At 41.0% G+C, this 19,520-nt stretch overlaps 1 long non-coding RNA gene across 2 annotated transcripts in view; it reads left to right on the top strand.

Moving 5' to 3' along the window:
• LOC137131887 (uncharacterized) overlaps nucleotides 1-19,520 on the top strand; it is a 76,700-nt gene that overhangs the window by 902 nt on the left and 56,278 nt on the right. The window lies entirely within an intron of this gene.

Below are 19,520 nucleotides of genomic sequence, written 5' to 3'. Positions count from 1 at the left end.
ACGTGCAGATTTATCTAGTAGAAAAAATGCCTGTGGTGCTGCTCAGTGTGAGGTATCTGTCTGTATGTGTGTGTGCATGTGTTGTCGTCTCTTTGGTCTCTTGCGGCATGTCTCTTTCCTGTACTGCAGTGTCTAATGAGGCTCCTGCAGGTGGAGGAACAGAAGAAGAAACTGAGATTTGGTAACTTAGTCGATATGGGTTTTTGTGTGTGTGTGTGCGTGAGTTGACAAATAATAATATGTTGGTGACATAGGAGGGTAGCATCGTGGTAAATTCAGGTTTTTTTCCTAAATGTGTTGGTGTGTGGTGTGGTGTGCGCATGTTTTTTTAGTCTTCATGCATCTAGAGCAAGTTAACAGCACGGATTTCTCATCCCACATTCACACAGAGTTCACGAGCACAACCACAGGCTACTTTAGGGACAGAGTGGTCAGGGTACTTGCACCATTGTCTGACAGTTAAAACGACAACACACCTTTTTTTAAAAAAGAAATTGTGTCACTTGATCCTGGTATTTCATCACAATTGTACCTAAAACGGCTCAAAAACAACACTGTTCTTATTGGGTGGAGTGTGGGGATTCTATAGGGGGTGTACGTGTAAAAGTCAGGGGTCAGTGCCACGGAAACCTTGAATTGAGAGTGGGTTAGCTTAACCTCTCACCCCCAAAATACAAGTGTGTGTGCGCACGCACACACACACACGGACATGTGAGCATCAGCGCAGTCTAATCGGTGGCCCCTGGTGGTTTGTCCTCTTAGCTTGAAGCTCCCTGCTCTCCTCACAATTACAGCCCTGAACTGAACTAGAAAATCTGCTCCAATCTAGCAATTAGTTTTGAGGCCACTGGCTGTGTGCGTGTGTGTGTGCATGTGTGTGCGCGCGCTTTGTGTTCTTTCTCATTCTAGTGAGGACCAAACGGAAAAATTGAAGTGGTTGTCTCCTAAATGGTGATATCAGTATATCATTCTCAACTTTATATTTTACTTTCTTATAATTATTGGAAACATTTTATTACAAATTACAACATTACAACATTTATCTGACCCTGTTTGAGGATTTTGCAACGGTATGAAATTACTCAAGAGAACATATGTTTATATTTTATGTAATTAAAATATAATTAATGTTTTATATTTATCCGAAACTTTAACTCAATTGACACTAGAAATTTAGCAGCATCTTTTTTGTTTTGCGGTGCAAAGCAATAGAGAACATTTTGTGCCAACTGAGAGAACCTGAGCTGAAAAAGAAATTACAAATTTACATAGAGATTATGAATACATAATTATCTGTGTTAGGCCTCTGTTGGCCATTGTAATTGTTGCTACAATGACGGCAGTAACGCATCAGTTCAGGAAGCAAAGATGTTGCAACTTGTGTCAGTATAACAATTTACAACTTATTTTTGAATTTGTAAAAACCTTTTCTTTCTATTGAGCTTATCTTCAGGGTAAAACCTTTCCTCCGAATCCAGTGTCGTGCTGTGCGATAGTGGTCGCTCTTTTTTTAGTGACCATGTTTGTGTTATAATGGAAAAGTTGTATAGTAAAAATGAAAATGTGACACTTGATGCCTTTAACACTCCTAACCTGTAGATGCAAATTGAATTAAAATACTCAAAGTAATTATTGTGACACTTTTATATTAAAAGTCTTTGATTTAAACACATTTAAAGAAGAATATGCACAGTACTACTCGCAAGCCAATTGGTGGCATTCCTGAGCGCCCTAACTTGTCCTCATTACAACATCACTTGACGTGCTTCTCTGGGACGTGTAGTGACCATGATATGAACCTATAAATAAAGAAATGTAAAGGCAGCCTCAGGTTTAAAAGGTTTAAAGTAATCCAATAGAATGTCTTTACTAGTGTGGCAAATACAAATGAAAGTGTGTGGAGACGAAAGACAAAGTGGACAGGGAAGGGAGGAGAGCACTGAGGTCAGGGCAGGATGCGGTGCAGGGGAGGAGGGAAGGTTTTTGTGGCCAGGGGGAAGGCAGGCCTGACTGGGCAGCGACAGAGACGCTTAGTGCCGCCTGGCTTCCTCCTAAAGACTCGTCCTCCTTTTCTCCCCATGCATTGCGCTCCTGTATCTTCTCGCTCTGCTCTGCCACCACTCTCTCCTTCACTTTTCTCTCTGCTGCTTTTGTCCATTCCCTCCTTCACCCTCCAGTTCCTCCTGCTTGCTCTCTTTTTCTCACTCCTGTCCTCCATTTCTTTCACTTCCTTGGGTTTTTTCCCCCCCTCTCCACGTCTGGGCCATTATATATACACTCAGCAGCAGTGCTGAGAGGTGGGGGTGAGTGGCTGCAGTGGTGGGAGAAGGAGATTGGGGGGGGGACAAAAGCCCTGAGATGCAGCGGTCCGATGAGAGTGGCTGGCTTTGAAAAGAAGCTGGACGGCTTCTTAATGCAGCGAGTGGACGGACAGACTCGGGTAGATAGACAGAGCAGACTCTGCCCTTTATTCTCATCCTCTCGCTGATGCCTGTTTTGGCCAAAAAAGCACATCATCCGCATTGCGCCCTTCCCACTACTCATGATGTTTTATCAAACACATTAAGATGTGATGGAGGGATAGGTGGAGGGAGGAGGGAAAGAGTGTAATATAGCTCGAGGCCAGACACTTAAGAGGCTGACGGAGAAAACTTTTCCGCTTCCTAAGGGGGAGAAGAGAAAACCAGATGGGATAGAAGCGAGAATCATTTCTTTTAAAGGTTACATCTATGTTATTGTACATTAAGACATTACACATTAGTGTCTCAGCGTTCCTGCTGTGTAGCTGCTGTTAGGGTTAATGTTGGGGAGACAATATTGACAGTGAAGTTGGATGCAGCTGAAAGTGTTTCCTGCAGGTTTTCACCAAACAGCTTTTGAAGATGCAGCACAGCTAATAAAAGGAACAACATGCAAACATGATCACATTTGTTTCTCGTTATCGCAACGACATTGACGGTCGGAAACGCTTCTTTGCTTTGGTGACTTTTTCTTCTTGGATTTAGAGACATCAATAAAAAAATAAAGTAAAACAATTTTACAAATCCATAACTCTTTGTGACACACCATCAAGGACAAACGGCACTTTTCTTCAAACCCCTCAGTAGTAAACAGATGAGCTCAATGGATTTACTATCCAACCCTCATCTTTTATCAACCTAATTCTCCCACCAATTATGGCAGCTTGTATTCTGTGGTATTACTTCACTCAAATGGGAGGAGTTCTCAAATGATATTTTCTGCCTACATTTATTTACTTGTGCTGGCTGTTTCTTTGTTGTGGGTGGTGTAGGAGTATTATTATGGATTTGGCTGTGAGAGCTTAGCTGGTCTGCGATTGTGATATCAGCTGGACTTTGATCAAATGCAACAAGCTCTAAATCCACTTTAATCAGCGCAGCGTTAGTTTACTGACGAAGAGACTTCACAGCAACTCCAGCTTGGGGATGTTGCTGAGAAGTCGAGGGAATAAACACGGACTTATTGACACTTTTGTATTTGTTCAAATAACTTTTAATGAAGCTAAAGCTACACTAGAAACAATCTGGATGCAAGATACAAGAGTTAAATGACAATGATGTGAGAGCACCATGAACAAGTGTTAATCAGTTCTGAGTTAACAATTTGGTTTTATGTTAAATTACAATATTGAATTAGTCTTGTTTTGTATAATAGATAAATTATTGACCATGTGTTTTTATTTTTTGTGTGAAATATCTTGGTGCATTATCCATTGTGCTTAAGGGACGGTGACACAAAATAATGGCTTGATCAACACACTGCCTTTGTGGGGTAGGTTTACCATGTTTGTTAAAAACTAGTATAAAGGTTGAGTTATCGCCTGTTTGTTTACATCATCTCTTTTTTGTCTTTCTTTAAAGAATGTTTTTGTTGCAGATCAGCAAAAAGATAACCAGGCTAAACATTATCATAGCTGTCTGAAGCTAATGCATTTATTGTGTCAAGGCTGGGTCACCAACCTGTCAAAGTGCGGTTACAGGCCCAAGATCATAAGGGTCACAGGTCCATCCACATTTCTGGTTTTGCCACTTTGACTAGTGACCAATTCAGCCCTCAGATTGACTTGCAACCTGTCCAGGGTGTATCTCTCCTTTCACCTAATGGCTACTAGCGTTGCCCGCAGCAACCCTTAACAGAATAGGCTTTTTAGACATAAGATGGATTGATACAAGTTTTCTATTTCCATTAAAAAATTAAAACCTTGAGTTTTATAGCTAGTTTCTTTCCCGGTCTTGTGGAGGGGCCTCTAATTATAAAATCTTTAGTGTAGTGTATAGTGTATTTCTGTTGCTTAACAGCTCGACATCACAGTAACCCAAACTTTAATATCGAGAAGCATATATGTTTTTGTTTGTTTTAAATGTTGAAATGTAGAAAACATTTTCATAGAGGTGCAGGATTGTTCTGCCTGCATCTATGTATTATAGAGTATTAGACCTCGGTGTGTGTGCATATTAGCAGAAGCACGGATAGACTCTCAAACAAAGAGGTTATAAGAGATGAGAGAGGATGGGTTTATTGCACAACAATGGGTTTATAAGGCTTAAACCGATCTGCAGCGTACCTACAACAATGGCCAAACACACACACGGATGCAGTCGTGCACATGTATGCATACAATAACCCTCGTCAACCTGAGCACGTGCCAATAAATTACACACACACACACACACACACACACACACACAGTCAGAATGGCCAAATCCGACTAGCCCTTCTCTAAGTCCAGCCAAGTCTGTCTACTGTAGCCACACACACACACACACACACACACACACACACACACACAGACACACGGCCTAACAGCCAAAACCAAGTGACAACCAGGCCAACTCCCCATTTAACACTGACACTCTCACACGTATGTAAAATGTGACCACACAGCTTAGCCTCCAGTAAGAACCACAGAGCCGAGTGTAGCGCTCTCTGCGTGTGTGTGTGTCAGTACGACGGTCAGTTCTGAGGCGTTTCCCTGCGGTTAGGGAATGGGGATGGATGGATGGAGAGGCAGAGAGAGAGAGAGGGACAGAAAGAGGATTAGAGATATATGGAGACAAAGAACAACAATAGTTTGTCACATTTTGTCAGAGAGGATTTTATGGAAAAGCTCATTTGAAGTCTGCCACCAACAAACAACGATCGGAAATATGGGATTTATTACTAAATCACTTTAAGCATTTGCATGAAGTTTAACAATGCCTAAGTGTTTGAGATACTTTCTGTGTGTACACATGCAAATTTGATGATTGTTTTAGTAAAACTTGATATAAATGTTGTTTTAGATTGTGTGTGAGATTTCTCTTTCACACTGGTTACATTTACAGACTAGTTTGCACTAGTTACTGTTACTGTGTGCTTCATGTCATGTTTGTACATTACATACAGTGAGTGACATTTCCTGCTGTGCAAACACAAGTTTCGATCAGCAGCATTTCCATTGGTGTTGAAAGCACATCAACACATGTCTTCTCTCACACTGGACATGCTAAATGGGACACCTTTCTGTCAAACAGGAGAAGCTGAGACTGCATCAGCTGCAAAGAGCGACTGTCCTTTTCATTGGTGGCATTAAAAACAGACTTTGTTGAATCCATGTATACTATTCGAGAAAGACGATGTTAACCTGTTAACCAGCAGTGTAAAAAAGTTAAAACTATAGTGTGTCCAACATTTGACTGTGCATGCACAGTCAAATCAGTCAAATCAAGTGAAAAATAGAATTTAACTTCAAGAAATGTTTTGCAATTGGCATAAACTTAAATCTGAATCATTTTTAAACAATCAAAGCAAACATCTGATACACTAAGCTCCACCACGCTTTGCACAGTTTTTCAGGTATTAGTAGCTATTGATCTACAATAAATTAAGTTAAAACCCTGAAGTTGAAAAAACAAGTTGAAATCCTGATTGGTGAGAAATATGAGGCTCGTTTAAAAACTTTTAGGAGCAAATATCTCTGCTGTGGGTGTGACTTTGCACCACAAGACATGTTTTAATATACAGTATATTTCTACTAAAAAAAATACTCTTTACATATACGTCAGTAAGTTGAGTGAGTAAATAATTCTACAAAAAAAATGCATTGGGATTTGAGATGTGATATGTTTACTGCCCTTTGTATCCCTGCTGTCCTGCAAAGGCAACAAATAAAGGCCAAGTTAGTTTATCCAACTTTTTAAAATCCTTCTGTGTATCCATTTAGGCATTATCGCTGTTTTTACCTCTTTCTTTAGTATCGTACCCACGGAGATACAAGCTATTATCATGCAGTTTAGTGAAAATGTCACCAAACCAGCAGGCAGTTGGAGCTTTCAGGCACAGTGTGAAGGGGGAAACAGTAGGATCAGTTTGAAGTGAATGAAATGATTTAATGTTTCAGAGTCGACCTCGCCCCCAGGGAATGGAACGATATGAGCTCCTAATTGACACCAGGTCAACTGGCTCCCTCTCTTTCTCACACACACACACACACACACACACACACACACACACACACACACACACACACACACACACACACACACACACACACACACACACACACACACACACACACTGCTTTCTGTTCCACCCTGTTTCTGCTTCGGCCGTGTCTCCATCTTCCTCTCTCTCTCTCTCACACACACACACACACACACACACACACACACACACACACACACACACACACACACATTACGGTCTGTCCAGTGCTGGTCGAAGCCGGACAAACAAAGGCCTGTGCTTTCTGACTATAATGATGGATGACCACCAGTATCATTTTTACAGGGATTTCACACAAGTCAGTTCGTTCCCAGGCTGAGCTACAAGTCAATAGCCTTCTATCAGGGCTCCCAGAAACTCTAAAATGACATGCTTCCAAATTCTTGAAAAAAAAAAAAAAGAAATGTTTTATGATTTTATTAGGCTTAAATAAGCCATTGATAGAGCAGCACTTAATGGCAGCTGAATGTGATTAGTGTGGAGTGGAATGTTTTATTAGTGTCAGTATCGGCTGATTGACAGAACCCCAGTGGTCATTATTGTTCACTTTCAGAGTGTGTGGACATATTATACACAGCAGTCATCATGTGAAAGTGTTTTTTGTGCTTTTAGTGCATCTGCATTACCATTGTTGCATTTGATATTTAATTTCTGTCTTAACAAGTCATTTATTTCTGATATTAAGTCCTGAAATCTTGTTTTCTAGAAACGAGCCAAAAATAAGCTGCTAATGGGCTGGAACTATTATACATGCATTCAAATCAACCCGTTTGAAGCATTTACAAGTCAGCGGTAATTTGTCTTCAAACTTGTGCAGCAGCTTGTCTTATTCTATGTCTATTCTAATATATTCATCGTAATTCCTGGAATACAAGGAAAACCTGAATTGGTGGTTGCCCCATGTGGGTTTAAAGTGTCGCTTATTTATTTACAGTGTCTTCAGTTGGAGTCCGCGCAGGGACTTTTGTTAATCCCCTAAAAAACCCCTGGGGGAAAAAAAATGAAACCTGCATTATGAGAATTTGTTGTAGTTCAGATTAATATGTGTTAATTCTAATGCCAGTGATGAAGAAAGTGTTTTATACCATATTAATGGAAGAGAGTTTTCTATTTTCTAGTTAGCATTTCATAGAGTAATTTTGAGAAGTGATTGGCCGATCAATAAGAAACATAAAGGGAGAATATTATCTTCCTAAAGCATCTCCAGAATTACAACTGGGCAAAGCCCAATACTTTCAACAACTATTAATCAGAATTTAGACTCTTAACACATCACTGGTGACTTTTAGAACTGGAGGCAATCGCTCAGTAGGCTCACTGAGTAAGCCATCGGCCAATGTCCGGCAATTGGGGAACAACTGTCCTCACCCTTGTTTAAGTTTGTTGTTGGCACTTAGTCAGACCTCTGTCCACTGGTTCTGAGCTGATTCAGGATATTGAATCAGTGGTGGTCCTTACTGGTGAGAGAGACCACTCTGATTTGCTGCCCAGCTGAGGGACGGAATGCACGAGAGCAGAAACAGATGTAAAGAAGGAAAACAAACGACAAGTCAAGAGGGCCCACGTCTCATCTGAACTCATGGACATCTGGACTGAAGAAACGGAAGACCAGAAAGACCAGCTTTGTATTTAATCACATTTCTTATATTTGGAACCATAATCCAAGGTCTTCCACTTACTGGTTTTTGATCATTAATAAAAACCATCATCACCTGCTGGTATTTCCTCTCACGCAGGTGCAGAACATAAATGTTAGCTGGCCGTTGGCTGTGGTCTTTGGGTTGTCTTCAAATGCGTCTTTATAGCCCTGAAGAAGGTGACATAATATCACACCACAGCCGGCCTTCATCGCCTCTAGTTCTTTGGTGTTGGCTTGGTGTGTGTCTGCTCATAGGCAGAAGATTGGGTTGAATTTTACTATTGCAAGTCTTGGGTCTTTGTAAAAGTTTACCTGAGTGGAACCTCGATTAGCTCTGATCACTTTGTGTGAGATAATAAAGTGAAATATGTGAACTGTGACTTGAACTGTTGCTCCTCTTTCTGATTACAGAAGCTTGTTATTTGATACTGGTCTTCACTGGTCGGTTTGGCCTGACTGCAACTGAGATCAGATCTAATTATCCTCCGGTCTATTAGGAGGAGGCCTGACTGTCCTCAGATTTCTTTCCATTAAAAAAATGAATGTATGCTTTGGGTGCGGACGAGTTTTCCACAGGTCTGTTTACTACTGGGTTTAAAGGTTTAGACCCATGAGGCTGTATAGGTCTTTACACAGGCAGTGAAACCCAAATGATCTTGTGTTTTGCACTGGAGTTTAGTCAGTTTAGGATGACACATCACTGAATTACTTCACACATTTGAGTTTGCTTAAATGTGAGTTTAAAATAACAACCTTGTAAACATTTCTGGAAGTTTAAAAAAAAAGAAGCCTCTTCATTATATTTCTACCTGTAACATTCAGCTCTCAGTTCAGTTTTGCATTCCTGAACAAAATCAAATCTGCTGAAGTTAAGAGACCTGCAGATGGAAGCTGTGACATGAAGAAAAAGGAGTGCAGGTGTCATAGGCACTGCCACCAGATGATCAGCTCCCTCCATGACACTTTCAACCTTTCGATTTCTAACGTGCAGCAAGGAAACACGTTTTGCACATCTGAACAGCAACACAGTGACATCTAATCAGATGCCAGAGGAGACGATGGTGTCAGAGCTTAGAGAAAACACACTGATTCCCCACCGGCTGTATTGTCACTAAACGCCACTTCTCTCTATGGACTGTAAATGATTTAATTTGAGCGCCAGATGTGGCGTTTAGATTCTGCTAGCGCTCGTTGAGGGGGACAGAGGGAGGAAGGTAGAGGGAGAGAGAAGGGAGGGATAGAGAATGAGGAAATGACAGGAAGGAGAGAAACAGCTTGGCAGACCGACAGCCAACAGCAGCCCAGGCACTTGACAGAGCTCTCAAACACCATGATTGGTTGTGTGTGTGTGTGTGTGTGTGTGTGATTGTTTTTTCCACTTGTGTATCATGACAGCTGAATGAAAATCAATCTGCTTCTACATCTGCCATCTTGAGTGTCGGGGAGCGCAGATGGGCCTTCCCTGTCACACTGAGAAAGCTGGCAGCCGACCAACTCAGGTCTTTCCATCTCTTCTTCCCTCTCTTTTCTAATATCATCCTCTTCTTCTCTTCCCTCCTTCTTCCTCCTCTCCTCTCCTCTTCTCTCCTCTCCTCTCCCCCGGTCTTCTCCTTGCTAATCAGATGCCAGGCTCTGAAGAGGACTTTTTTCCTGCATTGACGTCTCCAAGTCACTCTGACAGCAGATGTTTGGGGCCTTTCGAAGGCGCAATCTGAGCTCTAATCACCCTCATTGACGGCTCCGAGGGCCCCTGTTGCAGCTCTGAATGGCAAATTAAAGCGTTTTTAGATAACGTTGGTAATTGGCTAAATCGTTTATAAGCCCGGAGATCACGCTTTTAATCTGCAGCCTAACATGATGGATCATGAAACCGAGACAGATCCCGTCTGTGTGTGTGTGTTTGTGGCGTGTTTCCTTGCCGCGCCATCCCATTTTGGTTTCTTTCCTGATGTGTTACAGTATGTTTGATCCTTAATGATTTGCCCATCAGATTAGCAAACACTAATCGTCCTCTCTGCTGCAGTTTGCCTCCGTGTCAGGCTTCCCCGCCATCCTCTTCTCTCTCATCTCCCGAGCCCATCTCATCTCTGGCATTAACTCCATTAGCCTGGTAAATGGCTCTTAAAGCGGCGGCCACAGACTCCGAAGGCCACTTAATGTCCATCTCCTTCCCTCCCTTCTTGTCTCTTCTTCACAGTCGATCATCTACCTTCCTCAGTAAATAGCATTAACTAGTCCTTCATAGAAATCTGAGGCCCTATTAGTGTTATCCTCCCCTCTCAGCCTTTTGCCAGGCTTATGAGTCCCGATCGTTGGAGATGATATGGCTAAGTGGATATTTCTTTCTCACACTGCTCCAAAATGGGGCTCCAAATAACCCCCAACTGTCACAGATGAATATGTAAATTCTGCATATGGAGATCTCCCCCCATTTTTTAACCAAGCCAAAGAAACTAAATCTGTATTTAAAATGTGTGGATGTGGAAATTCAGCTCATCATCACAGCCTCTCCCCACCCACCCCCCCATCAGCGTGAGCCTTGCTTTTCATTTCCACATAGAAGATAAAATAAAATGTGAAGGTATTTCTCTAGTGTGAAAATTCAGTTATGGCAACAGGTAATAGTTTTCCTCCGTATTTATTACTTTAGTTTTCTTGCATTAGACCCTAAATGTATCGGCACTTGTTTTATTTTATAGCTTTACACATACGTAAGATTAGATATTGTTCTGTTTAGGGGTGTTTGTATTGTTGGATTGATTTTTGCTTTCTTTGTTCACAAATATTCGAAAATTAAATAGACAAAAGACGTTCTGTGTAGCGTTTGCACTATTTCCCAAAAGTTTTAGGCATTTAGGTTTATGAGGTGAGAGGGGCAGTTTGACATGGACTTTAGATGAGCTCTAAATCAGCAGTAAACACCGGCAGTTGTGACAGTGCATTTAGACCTGGGGGTCAGGAATCTTAATAAAGGTCCTATATTGGAAGTCCAACTGGAAGGAAGTAGAAGAAAAAGATGTCAATAAACTTATACTAAGAAATGTTTTCGGAGGCTTAGATGGGAAAAGCACAATGACAAGGGGTCACAAGTTAATGCTGCTTCATTTTCAGGAGCCTCAAATCCAAATGCGAAAAGGATTCAAAAGGCTTCATCAAAAGCGTAAAATAAAAGCAATAGATGCAAAATGCATCTATAAATTGTTCTATTCTCTGAGTGCAAACTCCATTCTTGATCTTATAGAACTTATTTTCCAATGCATCTCAGATTCTTTTTCACATGTCCTAAAAAGCCCTTTATCGAGCCAGTTAGATTAAAATCAGCATTAAAAAAAAAAAGAGAGGCAATAACTTTTCAGCAAGAAGTCTGAAAAAGTACAGATGTTAAAGATTTAACTTTCTGGTGTTTAAAGTTTGTACATACAGTAAACTTGCATATGTTTATAATTAAGTTCATTGCCTGTTTAGGTGTATTGCTATTTCAGATATTGAGATGCACTAGAGACCTTGGACTAGATGCATCCTGCAGTCTGTTGTTGTTTAGCTTAATGACTTCGAGAGTTATACCCTGATGTGGTGACAGCAACATCAGGCCAAACAATCCCAATGCAGAAACAACTCTCTGATGATTCTCTTAATCCTTCAGAACCTACCATCTCTCTTCAGTTGCCTGAGTGTGTGTGTGTGTGTGTGTTTTGCAAAGCTTCTCTATCTGCTTTGTGAAACCTTGGTGTCTCATCTGAGGGATTTTGGAAACAGAGTAATTAGTTGGTGATAGAGGAGCCGTTGGTGTGAAATGATACCGCCTTCCACCTCCACCCCAAGAGAGAGACAAATCAATCAATAACCTGCTGATTTATTTCACGTCCTTATCGTCTAATTTAATTGCTGGGTCTTTTGTATCTGTGGAGTTGTGGGGGAGGCAGTGATGGCGTTGAGGGGGAGATAAATAAGGAAAGGGTGGCGGGATGTTGAAGAGGGAGAGAAGCTGCAAGTTTTTGTGTTGTTACTCTGTGTACATGTTGGTTGTTGTTGCAGTTTTTTTTAATTTATTTTTTTGGTTTGTTTTACCCGTGCTCGGCCGCGTTTCGTGCGTAGGCGTTACGAAACACCGCTCTGCAATGTACTTTGAGTGCATTCACTGCTGCAACACTGCCTCCATTGGTTCATAGCTCTAGACGAGGCAAACACACACATGCATACGGAGGAGAGAAAGAGAGGGAAGAGCAATCCTTCCATAAATTATCCGAAAGAAAAAAATTAATTAGCAATATAAATGCCAGGCGGAGTGCATTATGTGCAATTGTCTTGCTATCTTTCCAGAAATTAGTCTTTTAAAATGAATTTGCTGTATTAATCATCTCCTGAAATATTTTTGATCACTGAATTAATAGTTTTGCATTGGGAGGCTCTGTTTTTTTTAGGTATTCATTGACATAGGTGATTGCCTCTTAATTATGACAGCGTCCTCCTCCTATCCGCGCCTATTAATTCCTGTGTTGTGGCGTCGCCGCAGCCTGCTGCCTGGCCCTGTATCTACTAATTACTTCTCTAATTGAATTTGCTCTCTGTTGCCAGGCTGTTTTTTAAGTGGCTGTTTGTTGCCGGGCCTCATTGTGTCTTTGTGTGACAGCTAGCTGCTTGGAGCCATGAGCAGGATGCTCGCTCGCTCTCCCTCTCTCTCTTTATGTCTATTCATGTCTCTCCCTCTGTATCATTACCTATACCTTCCAGACTTATGTAGTGTTTCCAGTATAAATGAGGGGGGGGGGGGGGGGGAATAATTGAGAGCCGGTGAAACAATTACACGGCCCTCCCCACTCACTGCTTCCCGCCACCCTGCTGTCATTGGTTCAAGCCTCTGTAGGATTGTTGTGACTAAGAGCTCGCTGCTCTTCAACCACCAATTCAAGATGGCATGCCTTTGGCAGGATGATAAATAACACGCAGGAGAGTCATTTAGCTCCTTTTCTGGCCTCAGTCAACATTATTCTTGTAGTTCAATATTCTGTGTTCCAGTTTTTATAACCAGATATGTAGCTGATACCACAAAGTGACTGTCTGTAACATATTGATCTTAATATGTGATCTTACATGTGAAGATACAATGCCCCGAGATAAACTACAGTTTTGTGACTTGCGCCACAAGTAAAGACACTGAAAATTGTTTTGGTGGGATCGCAGTTAATTGATTTCATATGTTAATTTTATTGGTTTCATATTTTTTTAAAAAGTATGAAGGACCAACAAGTATACAACTGCTTTCATGTGATGATCTAGCAGTTGCAACCTTTTCTTGAAACTGTCAGGTACAAACGCTAAAGAGAGTGTGTGCGTCCTTTAATATACGACAGTGAAGACCGTTTCTCTGCGCTGTCCTTGAAGAAGGTCTGTGAAGTTAATGGAGAGAGAAGGCTTTTGTAGAAATATCTCTATTTCACTATAAACAACTTTATTTCTTATTTGTTCTGGATGTTCTTGTTTGATTTAGCATAAATTATAAGGCCACTTTAGGTCAGAATGAGGTTACCCTCTTGATATTCATAGAAAACCATGGAATTTAGATATAAAGACATAATATTGTGTAGAAAATGAGGGAATTGAACTTGTGACAACTTTTTTAATAAAGCAAGTTAACAAAGTTTGATCAGTTATCACTTTCTAACCCTCATCCTGCTGTTTTTGGCTTGCAGCGTGTTAACATGCCATTTAATGGTGAGTTATCAGTCGTTCTCGCACCTGTAGTTATGGTTCAGTGGGTCACCTAGTACCCACCTGCATAGTGTTGTTGCATGGTAAATTAGCAACATCTACTGCTCTTGGAAAAAAATGACAGGAGGGAAAGTGGCTGCTGGTGATGTTGGAGGAGGTCCGAGTCGGTGCGAGGTCCGAGGACTTTCTAACCAAATCCTGTACTTTTCCTTACAATTAGATTCCTGTGTTGTGCATAAACCAGACAACACTGCGGTGCTTAAAATTGCAGGACCCTGAGCCTTCTCACATGAGGAGGAACTTATTTTCACATCATTACAGTCAAAGTGGCTGCAGAAGACAATGGTCATCAAATTTTAATTTAATAAGCTATTAGAAAAGTTCTGCTAAATTAATGGCTCTCGGAATTTGCTGAATATGAATATGATATGAATTCAACTTGACGCGATTGTTACAGCCTTTAGGAATCTGGGTAGTTCACCGGGCTTTGGAAGCTAGTTTCTCTGTTTGCATCTCCATTTTACTTTAAGTAAAGTGAGAGGAGATATGTTGCAGAAATAAAGTCTGACCTCTTCATCCCTGTGACAAAAAAACTAATAACTATAAACCTAAAAAACTTTGACAACCTGTAGTTTGGTCACATATGTTTAATTTTAGAAAAATACACATTTTATAATACCACATTACCGCTTTTATTACTGACCCATCTCCGTCAAACCCTTTGTCTTGCCCTCATCCAAAGTCTCAGCATCCTCTCCTCCCTCCGTCAACTCATTATCCCCCTCTCCTCTCCTCTCCTCTCCTCTCCTCTCCTCTCCTCTCCTCTCCTCTCCTCTCCTCTCCTCTCCTCTCCTCTCCTCTCCTCTCCTCTCCTCTCCTCTCCTCTCCTCTCCTCTCCTCTCCTCTCCTCTCCTCTCCCCTTCCATACACCATCACCCAGCCTCACCATTTCAGTTGTCTTTGTGAAAACTTTTTCTCCTCCTGCCTCTCTTGATATTGATCCCATTCCTCCCTCCCTCTCAATCCATCCATCCATCTCTCTCCCCCATCCTCTCTATGTATTGATCCCTCTCTCTCTCCCCTGCCCCTCTCTCTCTCACCCCCCCCCAGCTTGCTGCTATCTGGCCCTGCCTTTGTCTTCTTATCGAAGTTTCGGGGTTTATTCTGGCTGGCTGCTGTTATTGACAGGCCTCTCACTTCACGGCCAACTAATGCATCCCTAATCCCACCTTTGTTACTCTGGAATGTTCTGTCTCACACACACACACATACACACGCACACACACACCCATACATATGTTACGCCATAGTGTGAGTGCGTGTAAGGTAAAAAGAGGCCACGAGGATGTTGATCCCAGCTTTCTGTTTGTTGGGAAAGCCATCTATCAGTCAAAAAAGGCCCTGCTGTCTGTGTGTTTTTGTATGTGTGCACGAGCGTGCATGTGGGTGTTGAGTGACAGGCTGAATCGTGGCTGAGGACGTTTGATAAGCTTGTATTGTCGGTCGTCGGCCCCCACCACCCACCCTCCTCCACACCTCCACCTCGATAAGAAATACATTCGACTAGAGCTGATAACGGTGTCAGGAGCAGCAAAGCCCCACTCTAAAGAGAGAGACACACACACACACACACACACACACACACACACACCACGCCATGGGAGAGGTGTCTTTCTTCAAACACCTCAGCTGTAAATGATACTCTCAACAAACAGCGTCGACAACACCACTCAGGAAAAAAAGATTCAGATATCGTGTGTGTGTGTGTGTGTACGATGGCAGGTGTGTTTGTAGGGAGAATGATGTGCGATATGGCTGGAGGATATGCTAGGCTTATTGAATAAGGTCTTAGTGATAGCACCAAAAGTGTGTGTGTGTTGTGAACAGCAGAGAAAGAATACAGTAATAGGCTTAGAGTGACTGAGGCAGTGTCAGACTTAACAAACAGCACACTCTTTCAAAGACTGACTGACAGCTGTCCGTGTGTGTGTGTCTGAGTGTGTGAGAGATGTATGTTGGTACACGAATTTCATTATCTGGATATTACAACAGGTTTTACAGTACGATTGAGCTGCTGTTTGAAACATTCCTCACTTAATTTAAAAATGGCGTCACCCGACCTGGAAAGGTGCCCGATGGCCGCATCCAACTGTTAGAATAAACTTTTGAGCAGTTACCTTGGAGACATTTTGGCTGTGAGTGGAAATTTCATCACTGTGGCAGTTTTTCTGCATTACTTGAGCATTTCTATGTTCTGTTGCTTTATACTTTTACTTCACTATAATCCAGAAGCAAATACTGTACTGTACAGCAGCACATGAAGTTAAGTTAAAAATTGAAATGATGAAATTGAAAAAAGTGTCTAAAGACATGATGAACACATGAATGCTGTTATTACAACTCAATATTCTAATCACTGATGTAAAATGAGTTAATAGTTGAGTTAATAGTTAATAAAATCAAGTTAATGATGAGCATGTCTTCCGCCACCGCCGCCACAGTCAGAAAATCCCATCAGCACAGATGAAAGTGTAAACGCAACAAGATAATCACAAACTTACTCAGTCGTAAACGTGTATTTTCACGTTATGCGTATTAGGTGCCAGCAGTGCTCGGAGCTGCTCTTAGTGGTGGATAAAGCTGTTAGTCAAAGGAAAGAAAATTAACAAGCAGCTATTTTGATAGATTATGCTTCAAAGTCATTTTTATGTGAAATAGGAAAGAATTTACATTTCTACATTTTCAAAAAGTCAGAATTCATCTTTAACACAAATTCAAAACTATACTCTAGAATTTAGATTTTATTCATAAAGAACCAATTAAGTGACAAAATAGCTGGCAGATGAATCAGATCTGAACATAATCGTTAGTTACTGTCTTGCATGTAATACAAGTACCTAGAACATGTATTTCTCTAGTTAGAGCTTCTATGGTAACACAGCCTCTCTGCATAGACAGGAAGGTTGAAGGTTTTCTCATCAGACTCCTGTCACACATGTTTCTTCAGTCTTCATTTTTTGAGCCTTAATTACATGAGACTCAGGTATGGACAGATTATCTCCAATATAGGACCCCAGACTAAAAGAGACAGATGAGGCTGTCTGCATTTTTTATGGTCAGTTTTTGACCTTGTCTGTTCATGTTTTTTTGTTTGTTTATGGCTTTTTCCCCCTTTTTTGTTTTTTGTTTTTATTTTCTATCAGTTTTTGGTTGGTTTCAATTGGTTATTAGGTGGGTCTGTCATTTTACAAGGCTCTGTGATTTGCAACCAAAAAATAACACCACTCACCCAGGGCCCCGGACTTCTCTGGCCCATCGGCCTGTGCCCACTAGACCCCTACTACTCACTATATCATAGCCTAGTGAATATAAAGAAAATGGGTTCAGGTGGGAAATGTGATAAGATATTGTTAGTCACTGACCAGAAGAAACATGTGAAACATGAATGCAAGAGAAGGGAAAAAAACTACAAACCACAGGACAGAAATACATGGGCTCACAGAAAAATTACAGGATGCACCAAAGTAAAATAGATAAATTCAGATTTTTAAAATTGTTCTGCTTGTGTGTGTGTGTGCGGGCACACACGGTAAAATGTATAAATGGTGATGGGTTACTGTTGATAAGACCATGTTCCCTTCATGTCAAATTCAGTTCATTATTTTTTTTCTGATTTCTTTATATGTTAGAAATTTGGTGACCGTCCAAAGGTCAAAGTGAGACGATATCCTATTAGAGTAACACAAAACAACTGTGCAGGTAAAAATAATGACTTCATTGCTGTTTAGGCTGTGATGACACATTGGGTTTTTGTAACTGAGGAAATCAGTACTTTCAAGTTTATTGGATGAAAAACAGCAAATTTTTAGTGTTTTTATTTGATTTAACATGATCAAATCAAGGAAAAATATTGTGTCTTAATTACAGATTGCTTTATGTGCAACATATCTGCTGATTGGCTTCATTATTTGATGCATGTGTGAATTTCAAAGAACGTTGCAGTGAAGAACTGTAGCTGAATATTGCTCTTAATGATCCGCATTTGTATGATTGCTACATAAACTGTTGATAAGGCAAACACAATTTATTTGTCAATACAGGATTAAGTGAAAAAAAAAATAAGTGCAAACCGTCACTTTTACCAGAAACAGGAAGTTGAAAACAAAGTCTACCGGATGTGTTTTATATTCATTTCAAATACGTCAGTGATCTTAAATGGAACATTGTACTATTTTCTTACATAGAAATAATAATACTTAGAAAACAAAAAATGTTTTAAGAAATGGAAAGTTTCCAACATCAAAAAAGGGAACTTTGTGTTTACATCTGGAAAACAGGTTTCGCATACACAACATTTGCACAAGTTGTCCATTACTGAAGTGAAATAACAGTGACCTGTGAAGGGATTTCAGGGCCGGTGCACGAAGCGAGGGGAGGACGAAGGAGATAAAGGAGGAAAGGAAGAGAAAGCCAAAAAGATAAAGAGGAAATTACCAGAGGGCAGGAGAAAAGAGGGTTATTGTGCATGTGCATTAACGGGGTGTATGATGAAGTTAGTTTTTTGTGTTGTGTGCAGTGACTAGGGGCTAAGGAGTCAGGAAGAGAGAGCGAGGGGGGCGGGGGAAATCAATGGCAAATTACACGCGCTCAGCTGGCCCATTGTACAGTATGGCTGCTATATTCTAAAGAAGGCCAAGATGATGCAGCCAAATGGTGGATGGACTCCAAGATCATTTTTATTGATTTTTGAGGAACCATCAATGGAAGAGAGTGAAGAGGAGGAGGACATGAGTGTGTGACTGTTGAGGTTTGGATGTGTGTCAGAGGGCCAATACAATACCCACCCCCTGATACACAGACACACACACAGACCCTGGCTTTTTGTCCCTGTCCACACATTAACGACACACTCCATCCCGCCGCTTTTCATTTACATTAGTGCCTGGATGGGCGAGCGAAGGATGCAGACAGAAAGAGAGAGAGTGAGAGAGTTTTCCATTAAAGAATTGGTGTGGTAGCAGATGCTTGCATTGTTTGGGTTCGGGAGTGCAGAAATATTTGGTATTGGGGCTGATGATGTGAACATCAGTGAAGTCGACTAGTTTTCCACATCAGAAATAATAGGTGTAAGGCTGTTATGAAGATTGGATTTTATGGTTGTCTGTGTATGAGAGATGCAGAGAGCAGAGTGATTTTTAGGTACTTCAGAATTATCGAAGGATTCACCCCCAAAAGAGTCCAGCTGCTTTTGAAGTCTGAAACCAACAAATTGGTCAAAGAAGAAAAGTCATCCAGAAAGCGATTTCACTGTTTGTGGAGCCCTGTTATCTCACTGTAATCAGACTCAGAATGGATAGATTTGTTGTAGAGATACATGGATGAGTGAATCTTGCGCATAAAAGTCCATGACCCCCAAAAAAAGAAAAAAACTGGAGAGACCAGGAGATAAATGGGTTCTGCTTCATGGTTTCAAGTTTAGTTATGACTATGACAGACTATAGTAACAACAGTGTAAATTCATGGTATAACCTCAACAGTCCGTTACTGCCTCTTATTTAAATAGTAATCCAGCAACTGGTTGGTACATTGGCTAACAGAATATAGTGTGTGTGTGTGTGTGTGTGTGATAGACTTGTGCCAGGTTGGTATCATTTGATTCTGTTAGTCG

The sequence above is a fragment of the Channa argus genome, chromosome 8 (assembly GCF_033026475.1).
Source record: "Channa argus isolate prfri chromosome 8, Channa argus male v1.0, whole genome shotgun sequence".
NCBI lineage: Eukaryota > Metazoa > Chordata > Actinopteri > Anabantiformes > Channidae > Channa > Channa argus.
This window is presented reverse-complemented; position numbering and strand designations above follow the sequence as displayed.